A 14,812-nucleotide genomic window follows, 5' to 3' on the forward strand; every position below is an offset into this window, starting at 1 on the left:
TAAATTGAGCATTCACAGAGTCAGAGAACAAGGGTGCTCAGACCTGTTTTAGATGGCAAGGCACCTGCATGTCAGCGTCCTTTGCAGAAGATGATGAAACACTGGCATTTCTATGCCTCATTATACAAATAATGACTTAGCTCGTAATATATTGATGGATTTTGCTTCTAGGTTGGGCTGGAAACATCTGCTTAATTAATTGTGCATACTGTTATAAAATCCCAGCTGTAAGCATCCTGGCTTAGGGGAGAAACAAGCTATTTCCAAGTGTCCAGTTTCCAGGTGTCTCCACAACATTCATTTCCAGTCTTCACTTGCCAGTAAGTTTGGATATTTTGCTAGTACCTGATAGCAGTCATCAAAGAAAAGTGCTGGGAGAAAAAAAATTAACAAAATACTAGCTTTTAGCTTTTTTTTTTTTTTTTTAAGCAAATCAATAGGAAAAAAGATCACATGCAAGGTACTTTGGAGACAAAAAAACCTGGGCTTATGTCTTGTTTTCTTTTGTGTTTTAAGTGGGCACCATGCCCACCATGGAGCTTGAACTCACAACCCTGAGACCAAGAGTTAGATGCTCCATAGACTGAGCCATCCAAGTGGCCCGAAAAGACCTGGCTTTAAATCAGGAGTATTAGCTGTATGACAGTGGGCAAGTTACTTAATCTCTGGAACTTGCTTGCTTCCTCTTCTTTAAGATGGAGATAATACCTTCTTGGCAGGATTAGTCTCAAGATTAGCATTCCTGTGAAGTCCCTGGCACTGTGCCAGGCCCACAGTAGGAGGCTTAATAAAGGACAAATATTGTTAGCATTATTGGCACTGGAATGCTTTGTCCAGTTCCCAAAACACCAGTGTTCAGTGGTAGGGAAAAACTAAGCTAGAAAAGGCCTAGAGACAATTGAATTGTGTACCCCATGCAACAGATGAGGCAACAGAGTCTCACAGAGGATCCCAAAGTCACACAGCCAGTTTGCTGTGAGCCCATAGAATCCCAACTCCCAGCGCCTCACTGCCCTGCTGTGCTATTCTCTCCTGCAAACCCAGAGCCTTTCTCAAACGCCCCAGGTTGTCCCTTGAGGCCACTGGCTGTGGCACGTGTGCTCTGTTGGTAGCCAGCCAAGAGGAGAGAGTGTGCAGTGACTCACCAGGTGAGCCCATCTGCAGTCCCTAGTTACCGTTCCTGTTAGAGAAAACATCCCTCTCCTGACTGCCCACACGTCTGTGTTTCTTGTTATGTTTCGTCCCCCTGCTGTGGCTTTGCTCTGTTTGGAGAATTTGTCAAGTTAGGTGTCTTGTCCCCCCATGAGGCCACAGCCTGGGAGGCTGATATGGTGGCCACTTGGAGCAGGGAGCTCAGGCTGGCCTGGGCGGCAGAGCGGGGAGGCTGGCTGCCTGCCTCAGGGCTCCAGAGAGCAGGTTGGGGCAGAGGAAAAGGGACTGGGAGTGAAGGGAGGCATGTCAGCACTTGTCTGCAAGTCACCAGGGAGAGAAAGACACCTGGTACAGGAGGAGGCAGAAAGAACACGAAAGAACCCAGGTGTACCTTGGGGGCCATGCACAGTTTTCACTACCTTCAAGACCGTGTTTATTTGAAACACGGCTCCATGCCTTCAAAGACTGTGGCCGTCCACCCCCAACACGACCCCCCTGCTCTTCTGATCCCATCCTGGTCCTGTGCCACTCCTGTCCTCCACCTTCCTGCTCAGAGGCTCGGGCTGGGATGGCCACCCACCAATCACGTCCATGAACTTCTATTATGTCACTAGCAGCCAATCAGAGTGGCTGATTAGTATGCAATAACTGGTGTTACTACCTTGGGTTGACAGAAGCCTAGCCGAGAGCAAAGAAGCTTGACAGTTTTTGTCAGCAGCAGAACTTTTTAAACTGCTGTTTGAAAGCCTGTGTATTTTTACAGGGCCACTCAGAAACCTGCTCCGTGTCTCCGTCCCGTGCTGACTGTTGAGCCATCTGCACACCAGGGTAAAAAACAGATATGCAAAGCCTGCTGTAGACACTGCCAGACCAAGAGAGGCATTTGCTCCTAACTTTGCAGCTCCTGGCTCTAGATCAGGAGCACGACACATCCCACCACTGAGTTCTAGGAGGGGCCCTGAACACATTCTTCTTTACTTAAATTATTTTTACTTAAGTTAACTGGGATCAAGCCTTCCTGTATCAGAGCAAATGGCACTTTGCCAAGACTTTTGACCTTATGATCTAGGCTTCTCCTTGCCTGGGCTGTGGGTTCCTTGGTAGGCTTGTCATTTGTACAGAATCTGTCTCTCCGACCTTGCTGACACAGGGCCCTGCAGAAAATTCCAGTGGCCTGAATGAAAGATGTGCTTTCACAGCTTTGGGCTACTGCCTGGCCTTTTAGGAAATGCTGGTTGGTGGGTGGGAAGAAGAGTCCCATTCCTCAGCCCAGACTGTGTTGAGGACCTGACTCTTCTTGAAGTCTAAATATACCCTCTGTCTCAGTTAAAAGTCACACTCCCTTTGCTCCATTTTGATTCTCACCACTAATGAGAGAACTTCTAGATAGTTGGGGGGAGGGGTTCTACTGGTTTTTGTTCTTCCCTTGGTCTAACCTAAGAGCCACTAAGCCACAGGCCCCCAAACATATCCATTCCACCTGGTTTTATTTGTCTTTAAGAATTTATTTATTTATTTGAGAGAGAGCAAGCATAAGAGAGAGAAAGAAAGCAGGAGCAGGGGGAGGGGTTGAGGGAGAAAGAGACTCCACTGAGCAGGGAGCCCAATCTGGGACTAGATCCCAGAACACTGGGCTCATGACCTGAGCCGAAGGCAGATGCTCAACTGACTGAGCCACCCAGGCGCCCCACCACCTGGTCTTAGAAATAAAGTTGTACTAGGACACAGGCTTATACATTTGAGTTTTGTCTATGGCTGCTTTTCATGTGACAGCAGTAGACCTGAGATGTTATGACAAAGATCACGTTTTGGCAAGACCAAAATATTTGCTATTTGGTCCTTCACAGAGTTTGCAAACCTCTTAATTCATCTACCTGGCCACCCCCAGAGTGATCTCTCAAGCCTCAAATCAATCATGCCATTCTTCTGCTTCAAAACAAAAACAAGGAAACTCAAAATCAGCAGTCTATAAACAGAGCTCCTTGGTGTGCTCTCCACAACCTGCCCACACCCCCTTCCATCCCTCCTGCCCACCCTTCGCCTCTGCCCCTGCTCAGCTCTGACATCACCAGTTACGCCTTTGTCCGTGGCATGCCTGATGCCTGGAATGCCCTCCCACTTTCTCTATCTGCCAAACCCCTAAACATCCTTTAACACCAAATTCAAATATTACCTCCCCTCTGTGCCCTTCCTACATGCCCAGCAGAATTCATCGCTCCTTCCTCTACACTCCCACAGCTCTTCGGATGGATGTGTGCCACTGTATTGACCGAATGGGATTGTGTGATGTGTTTATGTGTTTGTCTCTACCACTAGACAATGAACTACTAGAGATCAGGGACCTTGTCTCATTGCCTTTCTGCCTCTGACAGAAACGAAGATGAATCATCTGGATGTTATAAGTAAGTCAGAAACAGACCTTTATAAGTCCCAGGAACCTGACTTTTTAAAAGTCCTCTCACTATTGATCTCTGGTTTCTTCTCATCTCCATACTCATCTCATACTCCATACAAATATCACAGGTGCTCAGAAAATGTCTTACTGAGTGACTGTGTAAATTTATAAAACAACATGTGTTTGTTTTTTCTTTCTATTGTAATATCAAAACATCATAAACATATTGTCACATTTACTTTATCATCAAGTACATTCAGGGCTTTTAAAAAAGACGTCTTCCTTCATCTAAAGATATGCAAATGACCAATGAGCACCTGAAAAGATGGTCAAGATCACCAGCAACTACAATGAGACCCCACTTCACACCCACCAGAATGGCTGTAATAAAAAAGACAGACAGCGGGGCACCTGGGTGGCTCAGTGGGTTAAAGCCTCTGCCTTCGGCTGGGGTCATGATCTCAGGGTCCTGGGATCCAGCCCCGCATTGGGCTCTCTGCTCAGCAGGGAGCCTGCTTCCCCCCTCTATCTGCCTGCCTCTCTGCCTACTTGTGATCTCTCTCTCTGTCAAATAAATAAATGAAATCTTAAAAAAAAAAAAAAGATAGACAGTGATAAGTGTCTGTGAAGATGTGGAGTAATTGGAACGTCCTATGTTGCCAGTGAGAACATGACACAGTGCAGATGCTGCAGAAAACAACTTGACAGGTCCATAGTTACCAAGTAACCCACTCCCAGGTACATCCTCAAGAGGAATGAGATCCTGTATCCACACAGAAACATGCACAGAAGGGCGCCTGGGTGGCTCAGTGGGTTGAGCCGCTGCCTTCGGCTCAGGTCGTGGTCTCGGGGTCCTGGGATCGAGTCCCGCGTCGGGCTCTCTGCTCGGCAGGGAGCCTGCTTCCCTCTCTCTCTCTCTCTGCCTGCCTCTCCGTCTACTTGTGATCTCTCTCTGTCAAATAAATAAATAAAATCTTTAAAAAAAAAAAAAAAAAAAAAAAAAAAAAAAAGAAACATGCACAGAAATACTCATAGCAGCATTAGTAACAATAGTAAACATGTGGGGCACCTGGGTGGCTCAGTCAGTTAGTAATCTGAATTCAGCTCAGGTCATGATCCCAGAGTCCTGGGATTGAGCCCCGCATCAGGCTCCCTGCTCAGCAGGGAGAAGTCTGCTTGTCCTTCTCCCTCTGTCCCTTACCTCCATTCGTGCTCGCTCTCTCTCTCTCACTCTGCTCTCTCTTTCTCAAAAAAATAAAATCTTTTTTAAAAATAGCAAAATGTACAATAAAAATATCCATTGACTGATAAATGGATAAATAAAATGTGTTATATTGCATACTATGAAATATTATTCAACCTTAAGAAGGAATGAATTCTGACCCGTGCTGTGAAACGTATGAACCTTGAAGACATTATGCTCGGTGAGAGAGAAGCCAGTCACAAAATGCCATGTATTTAAAATTATGTTTATATAGAATGTTCAAAATAGACAAATCCATAGAGACAGAAAATAGATTAATAGTAGCCAGGTTTAGTGGGGATGAGAGTGGAGGAGGAGATGAGCAGGAACCACTAAAGGGTAGGGAGTTGCTTTTTGGGCTGATAAAAATGTTATGGAATTAGGCAGGTGGTGATGGTTGTACAACTCTGAATTGAACTGTACAGTTTAATCATTGAACTATACACTTTAAAAATAGGTTAATTGTATGGTAGTGGATTACATATTGTTGTTGTTGAAGTACTCTGTAACAAGTAAGAGCTATAATTGTTGAATTCTATCAATTTAGCTTCCTGGTTGGGAAATTATACTATAGTTTTGCAAGATGTTACCACTGGGAGAAACTGGGTAAAAGATACATAGGAGCTCTCTCTATTCTTTATTATAATTGCATGTGAATCTACAATGTTCTAAAAATAAGAAATTTAATTTAAAAACATACTCTGTCTCTTTCCTATTTCTCTCCTCCCCAAATAAGAATTTCTCAGAGCATGATGTCCATGTTCCTTAAATGATATTGCAATTTAATGACATCTTTTACTGGTTAGAAACCACAGACCTAGCTCATAGACCTATGAATTTTTCAAAAAATGACCAGAGTGTTGGATGCAATAAAAATATTTATCGTCTCCAAAAAGTGAAAAAAAAAAACTAAAAATCATTAATGAATGTTTAAAGATTTTTATTTATTTATATATTTGAGAGAGAGTGAGCAAGCGAGAGAGAAAATGCGAGTAGGGGGTGGGGGTGGGTGGGTGGGAGGGGAGCATGTGCTGATGGGGAGAGGCAGAGGGAGAAGCGGACTCCAGGATAATGACCTGAGCGGAAGGCAGAGGCTCGGCTGACGGAACCACCACCCAGGCACCCCATTAATGAAGATTTAAATGACTACCCAATATGATCTTACCTCAAATAGTGAGGTGCAACTCAGCTCATTTATTTCTGTGTGTGTATGTGTGTGTATTATATGCATAATATTTAATGTGGGATATTAGGAGGATTCAGACAAGAGGTGACTTGGTTTTTTAATCTTATATCTACCTCTTATAAATATGTTTTTAACTTCTTTGAATCTCAGTTTCATTTTCTGTAAAAAGAAAATTATAACATCTACTCAATAGACTTGTGAAGGTTAAAATTACAAGAATAACTAATTCATGTAAAAGGCTCAGTGGAGTACCTGCCCCATTGCAAGAACTCAAAAAATGGTAGTTATGATGATGATAATACCAAGTGTGGCAATTTATGCACCGTTGTCCCTGACGTTCTTTGTAAAACCAGTAGGTTCTTGGGCCCTCTTGATAATGGGCTTGTATTTCACCAGAGCCAGAGAAAAGGCTTCTATTGTCACTTCTGCTATAGGATCAATAGGAAGAGGAGAACAAAGGCCTGGTTACACTGGAGGCTCAAGCTAATATTATTTTAAATGAAAGCCACAAAAACAGTGTGGGGAAAAAACACAGAAGGGATGAGGCCAGCTAAGGTTTTCGTCCTGAGGTTGGCTGGTGGTTGACTGAGTCACAAAGCATTTCATACAAATCGTGATCTAACAATCTGACTGTATTTTCCTCGCTAAAACTCAGAATACCTATTCTAAAAAAGCTATTTTTTTTTTTTTAGAAATGTGTGTGTTTTGTGGTGTCTTACATATGAAAAGGTTTGTATAGGACTTAAATCACATTTGGTTACACATTTACTCTTAACTGAAAAGTGTAGGATTGCGTGACATCGGCTCTTGCGTGGCAAAAACCTGAGCTTTAAGGTTGGGTGTGATTGTGTAACCTTTGGGAGAACGGTTTGGAACATCTCTGCAAACAGGCCTCAGGGCCTGGCGCCTCACTGAGCACTGAGGAGGCAAAATAGTCCCTGTCCTCAGGCACACCTGGTACTGTACCTATAAAATGTAACAAACAAACAACAACAACAAAACCCACGGGGCGGGGAGGGGGAACCCAGAGAGATCCGTAATAAATAAAAATCAGTGATTCTATGAATGTTTTAAATCTTCTCAGTCAGAGATAATATTAACACAAAGATGATAATGAAAGTCATCTTCATGTTTCTGGCACTTGTAAAGGATAGTTTTAGAAAAACAGTGTAACAGTAGAAATATCACTACTGTACTAGGCAATACAAAGATTAGAATGAAAAGGTTCTGATACTTACCTATTGTGTGACTTCAACCAAGTCACTTAAACTCTCTGTGCTTCACTTTCCTCATCTGTAAGAAATGAATACTAATATGTACCTCATAGCTTTGGTGTGAAATTAACTCAGATAAATTGAATTTTATTCAAATATAAGGTAACATTATAGGAAGTTATAAAGAATGTCCTCACTTGTGGGCTGTTTACAGATAACCCAGGATTACAGAACTGTATTACTATTTTGTATTATATTGTTTCACATTTTAGACCAAACAAATTCCAGAACAATAGAAGGACACCTCTTAAGATCTTCAATTCATAAAGCAGAAATTTGTGTCCACACCGGGAGGCAAATGCTCATCAAATAACAGTGAGTGCCTGAAGTGCTAGGTAAGGAGGGGTCAGGCAGCAAGACCTGGGTGATAAGAGAGATTTCTCTGATTGTGCTGTTTGGCAAGGGAAGGGGAAGGGTAGGATAGATAAGAAAGCAAAGAAAGGTTACGATTTATCTAGAAGACAGCAAGTGGGAGTCTAAGAAGAAGTCATTTGACAAACATTAACTAAGCACCTGTTTTGTGCCAAAATTTGTGCAAGTCACCAGGGATAGGGGGTGGGGTGGATGGGTCTGTATTCCTCAGTGTTCTAGATAAGAGGCCTTGGTTTTCGTCTAGATTCTTTAGCCTGGAAGATGGAGGAGCTGGGGTGGGGTAGAAGGGAGGAGTTTTTACTGAACCACACACTGTACTTGTTTTCCACACATTTTCATTGATCCACACACCAACTCTGGAAGTCAGCTCTTTTTATCCCCATGTGGCCATGAGGAAACTGAAACTCCAAAAGTTGAACCTAAGTCTATCAAATTTTCCAGGAGGTGCTAAGGAGGGAATCTGAAGCTATGTCTCCCTGTCCCAGGGCACACGAGGCCCAAGGCGGGGCTCTGTCTTACCACCTTGCAATCATGACCAGAGCCGAAATCCAGAGTCCGACGCTTAACCGACTGAGCCATCCAGGAGCCCCTGGAGCCCTTCACATCTTAACCTGCCCGACAGAGTCCTGCATGATCTGTCCCAACCGAGCTGTCCTGCTTCTATATAGTGCTCTCCCTCTTGCCTCTTTCCTGCTGGCCACTTGGACTTTGCTGTCTCCTGCCTTCATAATGATTTTCTTTCCTTCTTGTACAGACCTCACTCCTACTCAACCCCTAGGGCTCAGTTAGATATCAGTTCTTCAAAGAAGTATCTTCTGCCCTCCTAAGACTGAGTTGAGACCTTCGTTGTGTGCTCCCATGGCTCTCTGTACACTGTCCTTAATAAATGCTAATAAACTCTAGCTGCTTCTTAAATAGCCCCCTTCCCAGCTACACTCAGTCCCTACCCAACTGGGACTGTACCATCCTTGTCCACTAACACATCCTGACCACCTACTCAGGGAACAGACATATAAGACACTCTCAGTGAGTACATGTTCTCTGCATGAATGATTTTCAAACAATGCTTAAGTGCTGATATGCCCAGTGATTGAAGGGAAGTGACACAGAATTGCTTCTAAATCGCAGAATCAGAGCAAAGATTAAACAACCCTGTGATTTACTTCTGAGTGACTTTCAGATGGAGAGCTCCTGATGGTCTGAAGAATAAGTTAAAAAGCATTGTCATTTTGCTGCCTGGAGCGGGCAGTTAATCAAACCCCAGTGGGGCCCGATTCCCAGGCGGGGAATAAACAAAATGACATCATGGTGACACACTCCCAAGGGATCCTGCAAGTTGCCAGCTCTGTTTGCTGGTTGGAAGGGGCTGTCCTTGCTATCTTGGGCTGCTAATCATCTTTGTAAGGCTTAGGATTCTGGAGGTCTCCAGAGATGGGTGACAAACTTCTGTCTCTGGGCTCCTTCCCCCTCCCTGTGACCCTAGGATCTAGCCTGGCCCTCTGGGTTGGTGCCCTCCACTGCACACTTTGAGCTTCAGGAGACCAGTGCCTCAGCTCAATGTCCCCTCACTTGCACTGCAGTGTAACAGCTCACATCCTTCTAACAAACCTTCATTGTTTGTAAAACTCTCCCACTTTCTCTCTGCGGTTTGATCATGGATCTTATGCTCATTGAGGAAAGAAGATAGATTGAAATTGCAGTGTTCTATGACATTATATATACACACAGACTCAGCTTGGAGATCTGGACAAATATTTTAACCTTTCGATGCTTCACTTCTCTGTGAAGTAGAATAGTAATAGTAACTACTTCGTAGGAGACTTGCCAAGGTTAATTAATATATATACTGAGCTATCATAGTTCCCAGCACATAGGTAATCACTAAATGTTTAGCTATTTCGATTACTATTATTATTATTATATTTCACGAAAGGAAATGTGGTCTATTTGAAAGGAAATGTGGTCTATTTGAAAGAACATGGGCCCGAGGAAATCAGAAGACTGGGTTTCTATCTTGGATCTAACAATTACTGGCTGTGTGACTTCAGGGTATTTATTTAACTTCTCAGAGCCTGAGGTTGGTCAATTATAGGATAGTGGTTAATACTATGAGCCCCCTGAGAACCACTGTGAATATTAGTCAAGAGACTATCTGGAAAACATCTAGTGAAGACCAGACACAGGGTGGACATCTAGTAAATGATAGCTCCTGTTATTCCACATGGAAAGTGCATCACTTCCAATATATAGTAACTGAAAATTGCATTCAAGCTAACCGGTAAAGAGAAGCCAAGGAAAAAGGGAAAGGCAACGCTATCAGACACTATTGGTAGCATCCTACAAACAGTGTTTGTAGGATGCTACAAACAGTGGCTGTTCATTGACTCTGGAATTAGAACCAATGTTTACTGGTATCTCAAGGACAAGAAAGAGAGCTAACATTTATTGAGTACCTACTATGTGCCAGGCACTTTATATAAGTCCATTTGAGCCCCAGAAAGATGTGCAAGGAAGGGATTGTCAGTCTATTTTACTGATAATAAGATAGATATAATGATTGTAAGGTCTCGGTGAGTAAACAGTAAGGCTGGAATTCTAATCCAGGACTGTGTGATGACCAAACCCACCTTTTCTCCCTGTTATAAAATATTCAAACATCTAATGTCTGTTGTAAAGATGAATACACAGTAGTGAGGAGATGGGCAGGGGAGTGTGTTTTATGGAGCAAAATCATTGCAGGTAGTGGAAACAATGTGGTGTATGAGAGAAACATGAGCAATCAGATGCTTTACAGAACTGGTGAAGTCCGTCTGGGGAAGGCAAGAGGAGAGGCTGGAGAGGCATATGGGAGGACTGCTGGTGGTGAGGGTCTTTTGCAGCACTGAGACCCCTACACAGAGACAGGGTCATCAAGCAGCCTTCACACTCGCCATTGAGTAAACATGGGTCGTAAGGGCACAGGAAATGGTGCTGGTCTTCACGTTCAAGCTGAACATTCCCACCTGACTGCTGCAGAGTGCTCCGAGTGCTTCCAGCTGGTTCTCCTCATGTCAGTTCCTTTTCTCAGCTCCTGCACAGAAATGTGTCCTCTGACATGGGTGCTTGGAACCCTATGCCGTCCCCTCATGGTCTTGCAGTCCCTTAGCTCTTTCCCATCCCCTCTCCCCAGGATCTCACTCTTCCTAGTTTCTTTCTGGATCCTTGGGACAGGCCAGTGAGTGGCCTGGGAGCTGTAAGTTGTGTCAAGGAGGTGTCTGCAAGTTCCAGACTTTCCACAAAACTGAGAGAGTGGCCCTCTCTGTCTATCTCCTACATCCGTGCACTGTTATGCTTCCTCTCATCCTTTCTCTGCCTTCAATCCAGTTCCCAAGACTTTCTTTTGTTATCCAGCCAAGGCATCTGCCAAGGCCTGGAAGAACAGTGTGGGGAGGAAGGAAGAGAAAGTGGATCCCACCACCCCACAAGCAGTCAGACCTCCCCAGTTGCATCATGGGCAGACTCACATGTTAGCAGTTTCACCTGGTGGTCAGTGTGAATAGCATGTTTGTTGGGAACAGGACCCCGGGAGAGAGGGACTCATTAGGGGGCTGTTGCAGCCATCTGTGGAAGAGCTGTGGTCATCTGGTTTAGCACTATCATCTAGATCAGGCAGGGTAGTGAGGAAAAGAGATTTGAAAGTATTTCAGAGGTTTTAAAAAAATTAGTGATTGATTGGCTGTACGAGGTGAGGGAGAGAGGGGACTCACAGTGATACATCCAGGTTTCTAGGTTGGATGTCTGGGTAATAGGTAGTGTTACTACCTGACCTGGAGAGACAACACATGGAAAGGATGGAAGGGAAGGTTGTAAGAGGGTTTTGCACGAGTTTGAGGAGCCCATGGGACAGACAGCTGAAGGGTCAAGGCTGTGTTTGATACATGAATCCAAAGCCCCAGAGAAAGGTCTCAACTGCCAACTAAGAACAATCAAGATCCATCACTTTCCCACCCACCCAGGTAGAATGAGAAGAGCAAGGGATCCAGGAAAGAACGAGAGCAGTAACACTTAAGGTTCAGGCAGAGAAGAAGCAGCTCACAAAAAAAAAAAACACAGAGACAGGGGCACCTGGGTGGCTCAGTGGGTTAAAGCCTCTGCTTTCAGCTCAGGTCATGATCCCAGAGTCCTGGGATCGAGCCCCACATCGGGCTCTCTGCTCTGCAGGGAGCCTGCTTCCTCCTCCCTCTCTCTCTCTCTCTCTCTGCCTGCCTCTCTGCCTACTTGTGACCTCTGTGAAATAAGTAAATAAAATCTTAAAAAAACAAAAACAAAAACAAAAAAACCACAGAGACATACAAGAGACCTGTGAGGAGAACGTGGGGCTTCCCAGTGCATTGAGAATAAATCTGAATTCCTCACTGCTGCCTACAGAGCCCAGCAAGATACTGCCCTGCCCAGTTCCCTCTTTGTCTTTTGCCCTTCCTTACTCAGATCAGATACATGACCTTCCTCTTTCCTTGGGTGCACTAAGTGCCATACTGTTTTAGGTCTACTCCTTTTGACATCCACCACTTTCCTGGGTCTTTTTTTTTTTTTTTTTTTTAAGTATTTTACTAAGGTGTGGTTGACATGTAAAAAGCTGTACAGATTTAAAGTATACAACTCAGTGCGTTTAGGGATACATATGTATCTGTGACCATCACCACCATCAAAGCCATCAGCAGATTTTATTCAAGTAGAATGTCAATCCAAACCACAAATCTTTGGGTACAAGAATGATGTGAGAATCAGAACGGCTGTCACAATTGGTAAATATTTCAGAGGTTGGGAACATAAGTCTGAAAGGGTTGGAAGCCTATTGGGCTTGATTCTGGAAATGGGATCTTATATATCTGCCTCAATACAGAGAAAGCTTTTTAGAAATAGACACTCCCTAAAGTCTTTTGATCTTGTGGGCACAAAACTGATGCCCAGATGTTCCAGTATCCAATATGGCCACGATAGTCTTAAAAACCAAAGTCAAGGGACGCCTGGGAGGCTCAGTGGGTTAAGCGGCTGTCTTCAGCTCAGGTCATGATCCCAGCATCCTGGGATCTTGTCCCACGTCAGGCTCCTTGCTCAGCAGGGAGCCTGCTTCTCCCTCTGTCTGCCTCTCTGTCTGCCTGTGCTCACTCTATCTGACAAATAAATAAATAAAATCTTAAAAAAAAAAAAAAAAAAAACCAAAGTCAATTCTTTCCATCCTCAGAAACCAGCATGAGAAAAACAGACCCAGCAGATCTCAGGCTACTTTGGGTGTGAAGGAATATTCCCTCTTGCTTCATATCTGAATGCTATACATCTGTTTTGGATAGTACATTGTATTCATGTGTTTATTCTTTGATTCATAGAACTTCTTATATTATGGAATTGGTTTGTATTGAACACAACTGTAAATAAAAAGAAATAAATGGCCAGAGCACCTGGGTGGTTCAATTGGTTAAACATCTGCCTTGGGCTCAGGTCATGATCCTGGGGTCCTGGGATCGAGCCTCACGTAGGGCTTCCTGCTCAGCGGAGAATCTGCATCTCCCTCTTCCTCTGCCCCTCCCCTCTGCTTGTGTTCGCTCCCTCTCCCTCTCTCTCAATAAAGAAATAAAATCTTAAAAAAAAGAAAATGGCTGAAAGAGAAAAAAAATCTGGCAACAGATCCTGACCAACTATAGTAACTAATGGACTAGGCAGTCTGTTGTCCCTGTTCCTTAACTATGTAGGTTGGAGTTGTAGAGAACAGGGACCCTCTGGGGGACCCTAATCATTGGAAAGCAAAGAAAATGGGTTTTGGTGGCCAGAACCCAAGGCGTATGAATATAGGATTCTAGTTTCCTGATATGTAGTCAAGAGTATGAAGTTCAGGCCCTAGTTCAACCACTTTCTGAGTGTGTGACAAGGAAGTTATTTAGCAAATATAAGCCACTTGGCTCAATCCTAAGCATGAATACAATGAAATTTGCTTCTTAGGGTATTGAGGGTCAAATGATAGACCATAGATATAAGTGCCAAGCAGGACCCCCTCTAAGCTCTCATTGTGGTAACAAAATAATTGCCAAGGGTTCAAACCTCATCCAGATGACTCCTCTGTTAATTCCCACTGAAGAGAACTCTGAAAAAAAAAAAAAAGTCAATTTCATTTTCTTTTCTTCATCATTTTACTACCACATGTAAGAGTACAAGACATATTAACATTAATATGAGACATGAGGCTGAAGAGTGGGATTCTAGTGTTTGATATGCAAATACTGTGTCCCACTTACCTTTTTTCAACTTTTCAACTTTTTCAACTTTTTTCAACATTGAAGTATAATCTAGGTCTATTTTAAGTGGGTGGCTTAAGGACTTTTGACAAATGCATACACCTGTGAAACCACCAATCAAGATAAAACTATTTCCACCATTCTGGAAAGTTCCTTCATGCCTCTTTACAGTCATTCCCTCCAGCCTTATCTCTGGTAACCATTGAACTCATTTCTATCACCACATATTAGATGTGTCTTTTCTGGAATTTCATATAGAGGTAAAATCATACAGTATGTAGTCTTTTATATCTTGAGGGGTTTTTCCTTAGCATAATGTTTTGAGACTCTTCTACGTTGTTACATGTATTAGTGGTTCATTCCTTTTATTGTTGAGGAGTATTCCATTGCATGGATGGATCACAATTTGTTTTATATCTACTTACCTGTTTTTCTTTTTAAGTTTTTATTTATTTATTTGAAAGAGAGAGAGGGCACATGCACAAGTGCAAGCAGGGGAGAAGCAGGTAGAAGGAGAGGGAGAAGCAGAATCCCCACAGAGCAGGAAGCTGGTTTTGGGACTTGATTCCAGAACCCTGGACCATGACCCAGCCTAAGGCAGACACTTAACTGACTGAGCCACCCAGGTGCCCCTATTTACCTGTTGATGGACCTTTAACTTGTTTATGGTCTTTGACTATAATAAGCAAAGCTGTTCTGACATTGTGTGCAAATCTTTTTGTAACATTTCATTTCTGTTGGGTGTATATCTGGCTTTGAAATTTCAGGGTCACATGATAAGTGTATGTTTAAATTTTTAAATATTTATAGAAGGGGTCAAACAGTACATGAGAACTCCAATTGCTTTACATCTTTGCTGGCACTAGTACTGTTTTAGCCATGCTAGCAGATATGAAATGGTGACTCATTGTGACTTGTTAC

Source organism: Lutra lutra, chromosome 1 (genome assembly GCF_902655055.1).
Source record: "Lutra lutra chromosome 1, mLutLut1.2, whole genome shotgun sequence".
In the NCBI taxonomy this organism is placed as follows: domain Eukaryota; kingdom Metazoa; phylum Chordata; class Mammalia; order Carnivora; family Mustelidae; genus Lutra; species Lutra lutra.